The 17855-nt window shown below is 33.8% G+C and overlaps 1 protein-coding gene and 1 long non-coding RNA gene across 2 annotated transcripts in view; one reads left to right on the top strand and one right to left on the bottom strand.

Moving 5' to 3' along the window:
• BCHE (butyrylcholinesterase) overlaps nucleotides 1-17855 on the top strand; it is a 50537-nt gene that overhangs the window by 21158 nt on the left and 11524 nt on the right. The window lies entirely within an intron of this gene.
• LOC135322664 (uncharacterized) overlaps nucleotides 16871-17855 on the bottom strand; it is a 56222-nt gene continuing 55237 nt past the window's right edge. The window contains exon 4 of the long non-coding RNA XR_010383399.1: nucleotides 16871-16965. This is a non-coding gene — a long non-coding RNA (uncharacterized LOC135322664). The remainder of the gene's footprint in view (nucleotides 16966-17855) is intronic.

Below are 17855 nucleotides of genomic sequence, written 5' to 3'. Positions count from 1 at the left end.
AAAAGCAAGACAAAGGCCACGAGGTGTGGGGGTTGGGTGCTCAGATTAGAGTAAAAGTAGGTACACACTCCATAGACAGAGTATGGGCCATCTCTGAATGGGAGAGAGAGAGAGGGCCACTGCGAGGCACCATGTTGCCAGTTTCTATGAGCTCAGTGGCTTCATATGCTAATAGGTGGAAGGGCCAGTCTAGCTAGTCTAGGGTAGGGGCTGGGATTCCTAGGAAGTTGGCCATTTCCCACTCTTTGACCTTTTGTGGCTAGCCTGGTGCCTGTGGGCATGTTATTCACCATGTTAATATATTACATTGGGCGTATAGTGAAGCTCAAGATCTGCTAGAAGTCAAATCTCCCACCATCTTGAGCCTCACGTCGTACTGGGGGTTGAATCTTTCACCATTTTGATGTTAATTGCTGTAGCATTCCTTGAATGGCTGTGACCTGCCCACTTCCTGTCTCAGTATTAAATGGAAATTTATTTAGACCTCCACCTGCATGGATAGAATTTTTCTAATTTCACCTCCTGTGTGAGGTATGTAATTGACTCTTCAATGGAGAGATTTAAATCCCTCCACTTTAGAATCATTTGCATTTTGAGCCTTCCATTTTTGAGCCAGATTGTTTCATTTCTCAGGTTGTTACGTTCTGCTAATTAAAATTTAACATTGGTATTGTTTTCATGGCTGATTTTAAAAGTTAAAGATTTACTCTATCTATTTCAGCTATCAGTTGTGCACTGCAGCTTCATTTTTATCATCGTTGTGAAATACATTTCAGTCAATTTAACTTTATAACTCAAGTAAAATGTAAAAAAAAAAGGATAATTTACTCTACTTCATGTTTTTGTCAGAGTCTTAATGTATTAATCCTGAATCGTATGTTTCTGTTTGTTCAGAAGTTTCCCCTCAGTCTTATCTTCTGATCTTGTCACACTTCATCCCTTGAGATGAAAGCACCACACCAGCTCTTCATTTAATGGTATACTAAAGAACAATTTTTAAGAAATAAAAGGAAATAGCATGTTGCCTCAAAAACTGCTAAGGAAACCAGTGTCAAATAACATGTTATTAATTTCAAATGGAGGAACTTGGTTGTCCACATGGCCACCAGGGCAGAGCTGATGAACACTTTGCATCCTTACCCCCAATGGCATCGGGGTCTAGTGGTGTTTGTCCCGATTTCACAATTTTGCCTCCGAGTGGAAAGCTGGAAACAAAATAATACACCAAAGGACAAAATGGAAACAAATGTTTTAAAGTGATAAAAGCTATACAGAGTATTCAGTTAATTCCTTAAAAAACATGAGCACACAAGTGAAGGAAGTGTGTGTCCCAGGAATCTGCACCCTTCCAGGGCGCTATATATAGTGCATATCAAGATATTTTATATTGGCATAATCTTCCTGGTAGAGAAAATATGGAAAACTTTCATAAAGATTTTGCCTATGATTTTAAACTTCCTGCTAGAAAATCACAAATTGAACAGAAAAATATTTCCCATAGCTCATATGGAGTATAACCATCAATAACAAACCTAATTCTCTTTTTATTCCCCAGTTTAATTGAGAAATAATTGACATACATCCCTGTATAAGTTTAAGATGTACAGCATGAGAGTCTGATTCACATGTATTGTGAAATTATTACAGAAGATTTTGTTAACATCCATCATCTCATATAGATACAATAAAAAGAAAAGAAAAAGTTCTGGTAATGAGAACTCTTAGGATCTACACCAGCAACTTTACTGTATATCGTACAGCATCGTCATGTTGTACATTACATCCCTTCTACTTATCTATCGTATAAACAAAAGTTTGTACCTTTTGACCGTTTCCTCCAATCCCTCTTTCCCACCCTCCACCTCTGGTAATCACAAACCTAATCTCTTTTTCTATGAGATTGGTGTGTTTTTGTTTTTGTTTTTAAATTCTATGTATAAGTGAGATCATGCAGTAGTATTTTTCTTTCTGCCTAAATTATTTCATTTAGCATAATGCCTTCAAATTCTGTCCACGTTGTTGCAGATGGTAGAATTTTCTCTTATTTTACGACTGAATATCTATATCTATCTATCTATATCTATATCTATCTATCTATCTATATATATATATACACATACCACAACTTCTTTATCCATTTATCCATTAATGGATATATATTTTTAAAAACTCAGTAAGCAAGAATATAGCCTACCTAAAACTTACATTTTTGTCTCCAAAATAAATTTCAGCTTCTATAATTACTGTGAAAGTAGAGAATGAATTTAAATCATCTAACACAATGTCTGTCATATAGTAAGCATGATTAAGAATGGCAATTTTTAATGATATTTTTAATAATCTTAACATTAAAAATCCTAAGAATGTGTAGAACTCTAGTGACTACTGTAAAATACTAAAGAAATAAGGGCATTTCCCAATAAATTATGATAATAACATAATTCTTACCTTGATAATACCTTTTTTTGAAGTTTGATAGTGAAGGAAATTTAACTAATGGCCATGCTCTACTAAATATCCTAAAGTCAACTTTTACTATTATAAATTTAATCATAAAAACAATGCCTCTTCTCTTAGATAACTTGTGTACATTATCCTATTATGTACTTTACCTTAGAAGGTACTATAATATGAAAATATGCTACTCTTAGATAATAAAAATGCATAGTAATAGGCGCGAGATTAGTTAGTTACTAATTAATCTAATTAGTAGTTACCTAGCACATTTAAGTTACCGATAAACTTATGCTAAATATGAGCAATGAATCTAAATAGTTATGCATATGCAATTATATAGACACATACATAATGCCAAGTAACATATTTCTATGCATCTTGAATGTCAAAAAGAATCTTTAAAATCTATTCATTCATCCCAAATTCTTATTATATAGCAATGAAATGAAAGTGTCCTATATTTAAGTTGTTATGCCACACAAGACACCTACAAATATTGTGATTTGGCAATGGTTTGATGTCTTGACATTAAAGTTAAAAAACTCTCATAAAATGTTTAAATTGAAACCACATGGAAATTGGGTTTAGCTATTTTTTTGTACCTGGACTTCAATATTTTCATTTAGATTGGCTTAATGTTATCCATCCAACCTCCCAAATAGTCTACAGAAAATAAAGGATAAATATTTTGACAATATAGAAAAATGAAAGTTCATGACAGTTTTGTCTTCCACAAGCTAAATACTAAATAATGTATGGACACCCATTAATCACCAAAGGAAATAATTTCATAATATCTTGAGAAATACATATGGATCATCTGCTTTTTAAATATAAAAGGTAAACATAGACTTTGGCTTTCTTAGTGATGAAACTATATATATAAATTCAAAAGGAATAAGTAACTGTTAAGTGTATCACTCCATAATTGATGACAGTTTTCTCTTTTCCTATATTTCACTTTCTTAACTTACCCACAGGTAGCATTATATTCAACTTTCTTCTGTAGTATATACCTCTATTTTGTAGATATAAATGGAATTCTGGAATATTCACAGCAGTCTGAATGCTTTCAAAATTGGCCTTCTTGAGTTCTAGTAGGAATAAGGTAACCACAATACAGTCATAGCCTTTAAAATTAAATATTTATTTATTAAGTTTACAAAAGAAAACTAAACTTGGTATTTAATTTAAATAGATTTTTCCTAAATACAATCTTTTCACAGTGGATTGATTATGTAGTATTTGTTTATAAAATATCACTGGATATTAGAAATTAAACATACCAAAAGTTACTTTAAAAAATGCAAACTTTTTTCATGGTTTCCTCACAATGTATGCAACTAGTATACAAAGACTAGCTATGTATTTGATGTGTCCAGAAAAATTCCTTGAAATCTATTTTTCATCAGTATTTATGAATTCATAAATGGCATCTGACATTTCTATCACTCCTTTTTCAATAGCTGGTGTCAGAATACTTAACATTATTTAAAATAAGCAAGACTATACGAGGCAGTCAATTTTTCTTAATGAAAGCCAACTCAACAAAACCTATTTGAATCATAAAAATTTAACTATGAGTAAAATACATTTTATTTTAAAAATTCTACTAAAATTTCTCCATTTTGATCTCAATTTTTAAAATGAATATCTTAATGTACTCCTACAGTGATAACTGGTCATTAAAAACAACTGTAACTATTACAAGTGTAATAAAATATTATTATGTTCCAGATAGGGAGAATTTCAATGCTATTTCCTAAGGAAAATTTGGCATTGGACAAATAAGCTTCTAAAAATATTACTTTATTTTAAAACTGTCCTTTACCATGAGAGATTGGAACAAAAACAATTTTTTTAAAGAATCTTGAATGATATCAGAAAGGTAGACAAACATTATAATTCAACTATAGTTTACCTTAATCTACAGGATTTTTACTCTGAACTTACTTTAAAAGAATAGAAAATTTTAATAAATTAATGTGAGAAACCTGATGAAAAAATTTTTTTTGGTTTTCTGTAATATTTACTCCAAAAAATAAGAAAGAAATGAAAATTATATACTATTTGAGTTTCTATTTCCATTCCACCAACCAACAACAAAAAATTAATCACTTCTTTAGGAAAATATGATACATCATAGTTGTTTAAAGTTTTGATAATATTGATAGTTTCTATTCATAGATATAGCATCATTATAATTGTTTCTGTAAGACTACAGTATTCTAATCAAGCTATTTTTTCTAACTGAGTTTTGCATAATCAACCAACACCATCATGGAAAGCACCCAATTTGGTCATTAAAATAATAAGGACAATATTTTATCCATTTTGGCTACTATTTAGGCAGATTAAAATAAACTATATAATTATTATTATAAAGATGTGATTATACTACTATTCGGGCATCTGGTTTTAGTCCCTTTTTGTTTTATCCAATGTTACAAACATAGGTGATGATTATAAAAAATCAAATGTGTTGCATTAAATTTTAATCTCACATTTCTTATAATACTTTATAATTTCATTCACTGAATAAATATTCATTGAGACCAATTATGAACCAGACACTGTGCTAAATGCTGTGGAGTCAGTAGGAAAGTGACAAGGGAGAACGATTTGGAAACGTGTTGCAGTGGTTCAGGGCAGCAATAATAATGGCCTAGATTAGCAGGGTTATGTTGGGAATTAAAAGACCAGGCAGAAGACGGATTTGAGAGGTTCAGTGGTTATAAGCCATCATGTTTGGTGATTACTTAGTTAGATGCGGAGAATATGTAAGAAGAAAAGGAAATCAAGGAATGTTACCTGATTTTCTGACTTGACTAGCCAGGGTCTTTTACTGACTAGGTACATGTGGAGGCTAGGGTTAAATTGATGAGTTCAGTCCTTCATACATTGAGTTAGTACATATGAGACACCTATGGGGATAGGCTGAGTAGGCACTTGGATATAAATGGTAATCAATCAAATTGTTTGAGATCTCTAGGGTATTTTATATAGGATGATAAGCCGAATAGGCACAGGCTACCTGACAATACCTAATGTTGGATGAAGATAAGGAAAAGGTGCCTATAATTTAGGGTAAGAAGGAGTGACTAGAAAATTAGAAGAAAAAAATGAAAAGAACAAGAAATGTGTGCTGTTTGTAAAGGTAATGGAAGAATGTTTGTCAGAAAGAAAGGTAAAAGTTTGGTGAAGTAAGGACTAACAACATGACGTTTATAGCTGATGATTTAGGTCATTGGTGTCATCCATCTGTGCTGTATCTTAGATCTTCCAGAATCATATGATGGTAGAGAAATATCTCTCCATCTGCCTATATACACATAATTTTGCAAGCATTAAGTTAAATATTTAAAATATGTAATAAAAATCTATGATACTAAGGAATATAATTTTAAGTTTAAAAATCCCTTTGGAAATATATTTGTGTTCCTTTAATAATCACTGCTGAAATATGCACTAGTCAAACTTCTACATTTTCCAAACCAACAAACCCCATCAACTGTTCCTTCTGGGATTCCAAAGCTGGCAACAAAATTCACTGCAGTTTCAACTTTTGAATATTTCCTTAACTCTGGCTTTAAGTCATGTCTGGCTGATCCTGAAGACTGTATTTCACCTTCAGCCCATTCAGCTGATGGCTATTTTTATTCTACTATTCATTTACCTCAGATTTTTATATGTATCTACTTGAGTGCTGGTTATCATTTTCAAAAAATAATTCTTACCTCCTCCCTCAGAATATTTCAATTCACTTGATGCAGATTCTGTCAGACTATGCTACCCATTTGCCTATTTTTGCTGTAGTCATCTACCTAAATCCTAGTAAACCCTGTTCATTCATTGAAGATTTTTAGCATCTAGCTTTCTTTCCTTCTCTTTATCATAAATCATGTAAGCATTTTTAACTATTTCAGGGCTGATACTAACAATCTATCTGGAGGGGAAGGTATAGATCAGTGGTAGAGTGCATACTTAGTTAGCATGCACAAAGTCCTGGGTTAAATTCCCAGTACCTCCTTAAAATAAATTTTAAAAAATCTAATTACCCCTCCCCAAATAATCTATACAATACTTTGACTTCTTCTATTTTTCAAACTTTCTCATCATCAAGAATCAAAACCTTATTTATGTCTAAATATATAATTGTAACCAAATAGTTAATGTGCCCGGAAATATACACAGGCACACACAAACACACACACACACCTTGCTATTAAAATCAAGACCTTACACTCAAGGTCTTTAATGTTGTTTAGCATTAAATGTCCCTCACCAATTCATTTCCTTAACTTTTCTAGGTAACATTTATACCTTCAATCTCTTCAAAGCTCTCTAAATCTAACAGATCTCTCTAAATGAGTTATTGCTACCAATTGCTTACTTTTCTCCTCTCTTTCTATATTTACACTATGTCACTATCCCAGTCACCTCATGTTGATTACTGTCATAATGGTTGGCACTTACTTGCATATTGCCAAATCATAGTCATTTCTCAATATTCTTATTTACCCTATCATCAGTGTTCAGTGTCTTTTGCATTCTCTCTTCCTTGAAATGTCTTCTTCAGTTAGATCTTGGGAACCCAGCAACCACCAGGTTTTGTCTAACCTTTCCAAACCTGCTATTTTAAACTCCTTGGTATTTCCTCATCTCTAAATGTCACGGTGTTCTAAAACTCAGTTCTTGGACATGTTCTCTTTTCTGAACATATTTATTCTATGGATGATCCCACCCAGTTTCATACCTTTAACTACCATCTAGATGCTGATGACTTCCAAAGTTATATTTGCAGCCCAGACCTCTCCCTGAAACCCTGGACCCTGTGTACCTACCCACTTCGATATCTAGTATCACAAGCTTTTTATAGCCATCATTTGCTTTTAATATTTTCCTCACAGGCTTTCCCATCTCAGTTAAAAACAACTCCATTCCTCCATTTGCTTATGCCAAAACCCTCAAGATAAATGTTGCTGTCTCCCGTTTTATCATTCCCCACATCCAGTACATCAGTAAATTCTGTCAGCTTGACCTTTAAAAATGTAACCAATTAGAATTCTCTTCAAGAGTACACATTGCTTATAATTTTGAATGTTCATTATAGATATTCTTATCTAAAATAGTTATAAATATATAGTCTGGGCAATAGGTGGTATTAAGAAATCATTGTTAAAGTTACTAGGTATGACATTGTTTTGGATAAGTAGAAATATGCCTGGGGGGAAGAATTGCTCAGGTGAAGAATGTGATGTCTGTACTATAGCATAAAACAAACAAATAAATAAATGAGTTAGAAAACACCCAGAATTTAACCAGTCTTGGCTACTTCCACTGCTATTACTTAGGTTCAAACCAGCATCATCTCCCACATGTATTTTTGCACTAGCCTTCAGTCTGGGGTCTATTTTCTGTGTTTGTTCAACTTCCATCTGTTCTCAACACACCAGCCAAAAGAAGCTATTAAGTTTGTCAGGTCATGTCATTTTTTTGTTTAAATGCTTCTTTTGCTTTCATCTCACTGGGAGTAAAACGAAATCTCTACCAATGATTTATAGGCCCCCTTCAACAATCTATTCCCTGACTTCTTCTCCTCTGCCTTTGCTGCATCCATTCCACACCAGCCACACCGGTTTCCCTGCTGCTGCTTGAAGTGACTGGGCACATCCCATGCTACGTATAACCAGGACCTTCTGCACTGATCTTCTTCACTGGTCTCTTTGCCTCCTTCTCTAGAAGAGGACGTGAAGATGTTGTTCATTTTCTTCAGGTCGATTGAAAAAATCACCTCCCCAGTGGAGAATTTGCTGGCTACCTTCACACATTTTTGAAATTTCTACACACTTAACATTTTCCTTCTCTGCTTCTTTTGTCCCCTTCGCATATCTTATTTAATGGGTTGATCTTATTCATCATCTCTCTCTCTCTCTCACCAAAATATGAGCTCCAGAAGAACAAGAGCTTGTTTGTTTAGAACTGTGTAATCCAGTTCCCACAGCATATTTGGGCACATAATAGATAGTCAAGGATAACTGCTCAGTAAGTGAGTAAATGAATAGTTGAATGGATTCTTTTTGTCTTCTCTACCTCTAAGGCTTTCCAGAGCTAGGTTTTTAGATCTCTTCCCTTTGCTTTTCCTATATGCTTCCCTTGTAAGCTCATCTATTTCTATGAAGTCTGGTACCATCCCTAATGGATGTGTCTCCGAATCACCACCATTTTCTTTTACTCTTATTTCCCGTCCCATTGAGAATCACTGATTTATAGTATGGGAAGCAGAAACGCCAAGAGTATATTTTTTTCAAACTACACCAACAAAAGAGAAAGTTAGCAATACGAGACAAAAAGATGGTAGTAGCAAAAGAGGCACCGAGTAAAAGTAAATACATATTTTAATGAAAAGCTATCTCATGAATAACACTCTCATCACTGGACTGTATGGATAATATGAATTACTGGTAAATGAATGTCTAAAGGAATGCATTTTCCAAAAAAAGAGTTAGGATGATAATATTTAAAATTACAAATGAGTTTAAAAGATGCAGTGCTTTTTTATTTTAATTACTTTTTAATTCTGAAAATATGGAAAGAGATGATGTTAGAAGTTGAAAATCTAAACACATACTTAAGTAAGGATTTCTTGGTTTTTCTTTCACTTCAGCAAATAAAGCTTTGCTTTTTTTAATTACATTTCTAACAAACTATGATGCATCAGAAAGAGCGTGGCTATTAGACAAATCCAAAGTGGATTTTTTGAAGCCCACGTTTACCACAGAGTTGCCAAGGTAACTAATTCCTCTGTTCTCTATTTCCCTAATAAAACCTGTCTCATATATTTATTGGCAAAACTTGTGCAGTGAGTAATATGTGTCCTACTGTGGAAGTCAGCAAAGAACAGCCAGGGTGGCTCTGCTCTGGTGCTTACAGGCCAGTGTCGTTTCTGTCCTATTACCTTTGTCTTCCTCTTCATCATCATAGTTTCCATTCGTTAAATATTTCATTAAGATCCAGGTATGGCTCTAAACATCCTATATAGATATTTCATATATTTTGAAAAATACATTAATATCCCTATATTACAAATCAACTAATGATTGGAGAGTTTAGGCAAATTTCCCAAGATCACATGACTGATAAAATTTTTAATAAAGACTTTTTACCACATCATCTCATAATATTAAAATTGTTTTTAAATTATGACACCTGCAATAACATTTTAGATCTCCTGGTACCAAAAAAAAACCCAGACCTTTGAAACATAAGATGAATATATTGTTGGCAGGAATTCCCCTTATCTTCTTTATAAAGTTACCATTCTTTATGTAGAAAATAAACTTTTATCCCTCCTCTCACATTAAGGATATTTTAAGATTTCTGATTTCAAAAAAAATGTATTAATTTTATACATACTTCATAATTTATATTTCAAATTTTATAATTCTACATTCACATAAAATCTTGAAAATATATCTAATCAGAAGATAAACATATGTGTAGCTCTCATAATGAAACAGAATACAATTTAATAGAAAAGATATTTTAAATTCTTCAACATTACCTTAATATTTTTGAATAAAATTCTTGAAATAGTGCCCAAGGGCACTGCTTTTAAATTCACAAGTTATTAAATCATACTTCCCAGTGTAAAATAATTACAGTTTTTATTATGGTACATCTGCCTTGGACATAAGAAGCAAAATCCTGTGCCTGACTTAGCTGTAATTCACAAGTCATCTGGAAGTCACATTCGTCACTGTCACTACGGAAGAGTCCAGAAGGAATTGCCTGAGCTGTATTTAGTATCTAGGAGACCTGAAAAATCCACTTCTTCTCACATGTCTCTCTCTAGGTGAAAGCCAGAAAGCTGTAGCCAAGAAGCCGTGTGGGAAGAAAGGTGCGTTCACCACCCGCCTTCAGCTCATCTCACAACTCCTTTCTATGATTCAATAGCCAGTTCTGAGTCATGACATACTCTTTAAAGATATTTGGTTACACTGCTTGTCTTTTCTTCCTAGGCAATATTACCACCTCAGTGTTAATGTTATTTCTTATTTGTTGTCTGTCTCCACTCATTACATTGATGGATCTCTGTGATCAGGGACCCCATTAGCTCGGTTCACTGCTATATCCATTGCCCACAGAGCAGTTCCTGGCACACTTTAGGCGATAAAATTCAGTAAGTGAACAACAAACAACTTCCTGAAAAATAATCAGTTTGATATTTTATTGTGGACTGAAAAAGATCAGCAGAACACTGGCTATCATGTGATACATCTCCAGATAAGAATAATGTCATTGTCTCATTAATGAAGAGGTTATCTTTAATCTGGAAGACAAAAAAGGTGTTTGTGTTAGGGGATGAATATACCTGGCTTCAAGTACAACAAAAATTGTGTCAGAAAGTGGGTTTGGATATATTCTATGCGGGTGCAAAGCAGAGAACCTTTGGGTAAAATTCAGAGAGAGAGATCATGTTAGCTTAGTATTTAAAATAAATAAATAATAAAACCTATTTCTCTTTGAGTAAGAATGAAAAATAGCCCCAGTTCCTGGAATTCCAGTAGGGCCTTAATACAGATCTGTTTTATCAACCAGACTTAATAACGAATAAAGTTGTCAGGAATTGGAATGACTTTGTCCAAAATGTGACACACGTCTCATTATACAAACTGAACAAACAGAAGCCAGAAGAGCTTTAAGCAGATAGTCTAGAGAGAATGGAACACTGAATAGAAGATGAGACAACATCACTTCAGGAAAACTTAAACTTTATTTAAAGATCATAATATTTATCTCTGAGAAAAAAATAATTATTTAAGCAATAGAAAAGCTAGGAAACGTATCTAAAGATTAACTGAAACAATTTAATAATAGAAAATCTTTGATTATAAAATATTTCCAACTACATGCTGATAAAATAAAATGCTTTCATGAGAAATAATTGTCTGAAATGGGACACCATTAAAGTCTTAACAATGGAAACTATGAATAGGATTACTTTTAATTTACAAATTATTGGTCAAATACAATAGAATTGTTGAAAAAACAACAATGGTATTTTATACAGTAGATAGCAAACAAATGTTTGCTGTTACCTCCTCAATGTTAATATAGATTTAATATCACTTGGGTCAAAGAACTTCACCAATTAGTTAAATTATACAAAAATTTATCATTAAATGAAATAAGATTATTTTGTGTGTCTAACCATTTTAATGATTAGAAATCCAGTATGCTTGAGTGCGCACTTTGGAAAATTCATTCAGCATGCTTTGGGGCTCTATTCTGTACATGTGCATACAGCAATAAAACTTACTTAAAATATTTGTTTCTTCAAAAACAGTGTCATCGCTATGTCTGCACGTTAACATGGCACATTTGGTTCCTTCACCTTTCTTTCCCTAGAATCAGTGTCCTGTTACATACAATAAAATCAAATATATATGGACATCTTTTACTTCAGTTTGCAATACTCATTATACTACATAAAGCTTTTCTTTGCACATTGGAGATATATATATAGTCATAAAATTACGCCTGGTTTCAATACAATCAGTCTAATGGTTTACTTACCTAAGCAAGCCCTCTGGTAGGAAAAACCTTTACTGAGTAGCTTTTATTGAGCACTGACCCTGCTAGGCTACACGAATGAGTGAAACAGATGTGTTATCTACGCTCATGGAACTTTTCAGTCTAATGGAATTGATTATTCAAATATAGGGATCACCAGCAAATAGTGATACAAAGAAAAACAAGTTTGAATTCAAGGAGAATTATTTGATAGACTAACCAATAAGGAAAAAAAAAGTGCAATAGCTAAGGTTTTGTATAATTTTCTCTAAGCATTTGGTTTCCGAAGTCCCTTCTAATGTTCCAGTGTTCCCTTAAAATCAAGCTATTTTAAGACTTGCATATGGTACTACAAAACTAAGTTTCCAGGACTTTTTCTTGGCATTTCCTAGACTTATTCCTAAAACTGTGGGCTTCCTGCCATCAGTTTTATGCCACAGACTAAAGCAAACTGACATGAAGAAGAACACAACTGATAGAATTTGGAAGACTCAAAAACAAGCCAGTTTGTTTCAAGTTTGGGATTATTTTCTTATCCATAATTAATACTAAGTCTGCACTCTTATTAAAATAAGTGCTCTAGTGCCATTACGTGAAAGCATTTGAACTTTCTACAGCCTGTTCGGCTGTAACCCCTCTGGGATTCACATGATTGCATCCAAATGATAGCAATTGCTCTATCATCACTAGAAAACAGAAATAGGTACACATATAATGCATTTTCACAATTAGAAATTGGCAAGATGTCTGGATGCACCTGCCAAGCTAATAAAGAAAAGAAAGAAGGAAAGAACAAAAGGAGGGAGGGGTGGAGGGAGGGAAGGAGGAAAAACAGAAGGAAGGAAGGAAGGAAACGTTTCTGCTTCTCTTTACATCAATCTAGTATTCAACCCAGTTCATTTTTCTGGAAAGCTGGAGGAGGCTAAACATTGCCTGGTATTCCTCTTTAATTCTCCAGCTAATTAAGCCAACCCTCTGTCCAAACAATGCAGAGGAAAGAAGAAAGGATAATCTTTCTGACCATGAAAGCTTTGTTCATCCATCATACCAACCATTTAGTGAAGATCTTAAAGATCCTTTGTCTGGCAACCTCTTGCCCTTTCAGCTGATGAACAACTGACGATGTGCAGTGCGTCCTAATTGCTAAATGCAAACTGTGTGCCTGGAATCAATTTGCTTGCATGATTCTATCCAACTATTTTAGTGAAGTATTTAGGAGACTGGGGTAAGTACCAAAACCTCTTTCAAATACTAATTACAATTTAAATGTTCCTACAAAGTATAGAAAATCTGCTTTAAAGTGGGCACCTGGTTTTTAGTCACAAATTCAGAGAAAAAAAAAACTACATCTCAGCAAAGCTGAAAATGTGTTGAAACATTTAGATTTGGATTAAAAGGAGAAAAATGTTTGTGTGTGTTTAAGACATTTTTTAAAAAATTCCTTTTGTTTTCCTTAAATGTGATCGAGTTGAACAACACTGACTGAAAACCTGGGCCAGATTCTTTGTTAAGTGCTGGTAAAAAATAAAAAAGTAAGAAGATTAGACAAGGTTCCCAACACCAGGGAACACTCAAGAAGTCTCATCTTATGTGCAATGCTGAGCTTTAATTTTTAATCACCCTTTAGGCCGGATGTTGTTTTCTTAGTTCCCAGGCATCCACTTCCATAGCACATATCTGTCTCTATTATATCATAATTGGCCTTTGCTTATTGCTAGTGCTGAAACCTCATCCCATATTCCACATGCCTCCAGTTACTACAGTTAATAATTATTTTTAAAGTTAGGGGATGATGTGCAGCTAAATATATCTCAACTTCCTAATGGCATTTATTTAACTGAAATGTAATTCGGTCCTTTTTATTAGTGCTGAGTGAAAATAAATCTTCCTCTTTTTTTTTTTTTTTCCCCTCCGTAGAAAGTTTAGATCACTGATGTGTTTTGCCTGTTGATCAAATTTGGTAACAAGGTTATATCATTTATGTATTTCCTTTGGGATTCTTTCCTTTCTTCCCCTCCCTTCCCTTGCCTTCACTTTTCTCTTCTCTTCTTTCTCTCATAAAAGTCTGTACTCCTATTTCTCTGTGAAGTTGAGAATGTATCCCTATCCACTAGTTAGGGATGATGAGATAATAAAAATTTAATAACCAACTTGACCATAGACTCTACTTACACAGTATATTTAGATCCAAGAAATCATTATTAGAGAATAATTTTTGAATTATTGCAAACTTCTGTAGTGTACTAATACAGTCCTGCTCCCCACCCCATGCCCAGATTCCTGCTTAAAAAAGCAAACTTGTTGAAATAAGGAGAAAGCTTAAACTCCTGAATCTAGGGACTAGTTCTTCAATAATTAATTCTCTTTCTTCCACAGTTTGCAATGGAAATGTCAGGAGACAGGGGAAACAAGTAACAAAAAGTAAACTCGATTTAGACATTTGTATTAAATATAATCTAAATTGCAAATAATCCACTTATAAAAAATCCTCTATGCAAAACTACATTATTATACACTCCATATTGCTTTAGTAACTAATGTTTTCTTTGCCCTTATTACATCCAGAGGGAAAAAAGTGCAGTCATAAAAATCTTCCTAAAAATATACAGTGCATCTAGATGGAGGACAGAAAACTTGGAAAAGAGCTGAGATTCAGTATGTGAACAAGCTTAAGAGAAACTCATGCCCATGGTGACCCTCCATAGGCTCATGTAGGACTTTGAAGTCAAATGTATTACTGCTTTAGGCACTTGAAGAATCAATGTGAGTTTTCAAGTTTTTGATCTTAGAAGAGTTATATTTACAAGACATTTTTATTCATCTTAACACATGAGAATAAAGTGAATTTCTCTCTTCTTATATTACTGTGAAAAGCATTTTATATGTCATTCTGAATTAATTCAAAATATATCTAAAGTTCTGAAGGCTATTCACTTAGTTCCCATTTCAACAAGCATTTATTAAGTATCTATTTCCTGCTCAGATTTATGATTGGTACTAAGCATACAAAACTAAATAAGATGTTTTTTGTTCTGACGGTCAATATATAGTTGTTATTTATATATTTTGGCACTGTTACAATGAATTGCAATAGTATGATACTGTGATATAGATTAGAGTTTTACATAAATGATACTTGCTCTGTTGTTTTTGTTATCCCTAGTATTTAAGTTGTGGAATACACACACACACACACACACATACACACACGTATATACATAATACATAAGAGTAAGGAACTAGATAAATAGGAATGTGTGTGTTTGTGTGTATATGTGTGTGTATTTGTGAAGAAAAATTATTTAAATTATTCCATTTGTCTTTAAACATTTATCTTGGAAGCTTGTAGAAAACCATGAGGTTCAGAGTAAGTTTTATACAACTAATCAGCCTAAGCTGTAGCCTTATAGATTAAAATGGAACAAGGATGTTTGAAATACTGGTAATGCACTTATGAATTAATGAATTAATGTCCAGTTTTTTAATAGAATTCAGTGGGTATTAAACTAATTTTATTTGGTTATATAACAAAAAATTATTAAAATTAATTAATGTATTTAAGAATGCTATCTTTGGGTCCTTTTTAAAGACTGTACAGATTTTGGAATGTGAACAAAATTAGTAGTGGAATTTGATCAGTTTTATAAATATATTACAGCCACAGAAATTCCCCTAGAAGGAATCAAAAACTACTTCAAAATATATATAAAGCTTATATTTATCCTAAGGAGTTCCCTGTATGCAAAGTGAAGCAGAGAATATGATCCTGAGAGAAATAAGTTTTTATCCTTTGCTGTTTATTAGTATCACTCATTCACCTGTATCTCCGTGTTTTGCTAAAACAGCTTATGTGAGGAACTCCTGTTCATCTTCATCTGCTTAAATACAAAGAGTAAATATGTTTACTATATGAAAATTGCTTTGTCTGCTCTTTATATAAACATGTCAAAATAACAGAAGCAACTTGCGAAATGTTTCATTTGCTGCTACCACCACTAATCATGGTACTAACGGAATGTTTCATTTGTATTTTCTTTTTGCTCAATTGGTTCCTGATTTTTTTCTAAAGGTACTGAATCTGCACGTCTCACTTTTTAAACGTGGATCCTTTAGGCACAGGCTATATGCTATGTTATCAATTATTTTTATTTAAATGTTAAACTATCATGGTAAAAAATAGTTTACATGTGTAAAGCACATATTAAAATTGTCCCATAGTAACTTATAGCCATAGTAAAAATGTATTCGATACAGAATTTCACTTTATTTAGCTCAGAGTATTGATTTTTCTGAAATTAAATTATCATCTGTGAAATATAGTTTTCTCTGCAATGGTAGTTTTTAAATTTAAAAATTTTCTGTAGTGAAAGGAAGTCCTGAAGAGATGGTGGGACAAACCTAGGCCAAAGATCTGGGAGGGGGCAGGTGCTGTAAATCCTGTGAATTAATTTACTGTAACATGTAAATTTTAAAATATCATTTATGTATTGAAATTTGTAAATTTGGTCACATTTTTAGTGCTCCTGGGAGAACACTACATTAAATAGTTTGTGAATCCATTTGGATGGAAAGCAGAGATACCCTCAATAAATTAAAGATTAACCACTAAATTCCAACTGCTTACTTACCATTTTCCTTTCTCAAATTTCACATGTTGTGAAATAATAAATATCTAGATCAATCACTGTGCCTGGTGAGCTCCTAATAATGTACACATTCCTAAATGGTAAGAACACTGGGAGCATCACTTGGTCTGTTATTTTGTCTTTGACCCTGTCCCTGACACAGTGGTCCTAAAATCTTTGTAAATTCCTAAGTGATAAGAGCACCAGGCCAATTTTTGCTCTGAGGAGGAGACTCTGGATGGGGACTGGTCACCGGAAAGGCCACACCATGATTAGAAGCTGAGAATTTTCAGCTTCATCCTTCATCCTGTAGATAGGGGTAGGGGATAGAAAAAGAGTTAGCAATTGATCATGGTTCATGAGGAAGCCTCTATAAAATCCCAGTCATGTGGGGATTAGAGAGCTTCCAAGCTGGAGAACACATCCACACTGGGGTGGGGGGGGGGCAACAGTCCGACTCCATGGACCCCTGGGCCCTCCCAGACCTCACCCTATGTATGTCTTCATCTGGCTGTTCATCTGTATCCTTTATCATATCCTTGAGTAAACTGGTAATCATAAATGTTTCTCTGAGTTCTGTGAGCCGTTCTTGCAATTTATCAAACCTGAGGGGGGGGTCATTGGAACTTTCAGTCTACAGCTGGTTGGTCACACAGCACAGGGGATGATCTGAGCTCGCCACTGGTGTCTGAAGTGTGTTGAGAGGGTGGGGCAGTCTTGTGGGACTGAGAGCCGATGCTCTGTCTGGGTAGATCGTGTCAGAACTGAGTTAAATTGTAGGACACCCAGCTGGTGTTGAAAACTTGCTTACTGTGTGAGAAAAACCTCCACACATTTGGTGACCAGAAGTGTCAGAAGTGTTCCGTGTGATTAGAAAAGGAAGAAATACACAGTAGGGAAGAACAGAGCTTCTCCCTACATAGTTAGGAAAAAGCTGAAGTTATTCCTAAAAATGTGGGAAAAGCTGAACTCATGACACTTTCCTCCAAGTACCCTCCTCTTGCAGCATTTCTTGTCTCAATAATGACAACTCCATCCATCCTTCCAATTTCTCAAGCCAGAATCCTTGGAGTCATCTTTGACTGCTCTTTCTCTTCATATCTAATTCATTGGTCAATTGCAAGGGCTCTACCTTCAAACTATTTTTAAGTTCTGAGCATGTCTCAGTTTCTGCTATGACTTCCCTGGTTCAAGCAT

The sequence above is a fragment of the Camelus dromedarius genome, chromosome 2, assembly GCF_036321535.1.
Source record: "Camelus dromedarius isolate mCamDro1 chromosome 2, mCamDro1.pat, whole genome shotgun sequence".
NCBI classification, from domain to species: Eukaryota; Metazoa; Chordata; class Mammalia; order Artiodactyla; family Camelidae; genus Camelus; species Camelus dromedarius.
The sequence above is the reverse complement of the archived record's forward strand: the minus strand, read 5'-3'. Positions and strand labels throughout refer to the sequence as shown.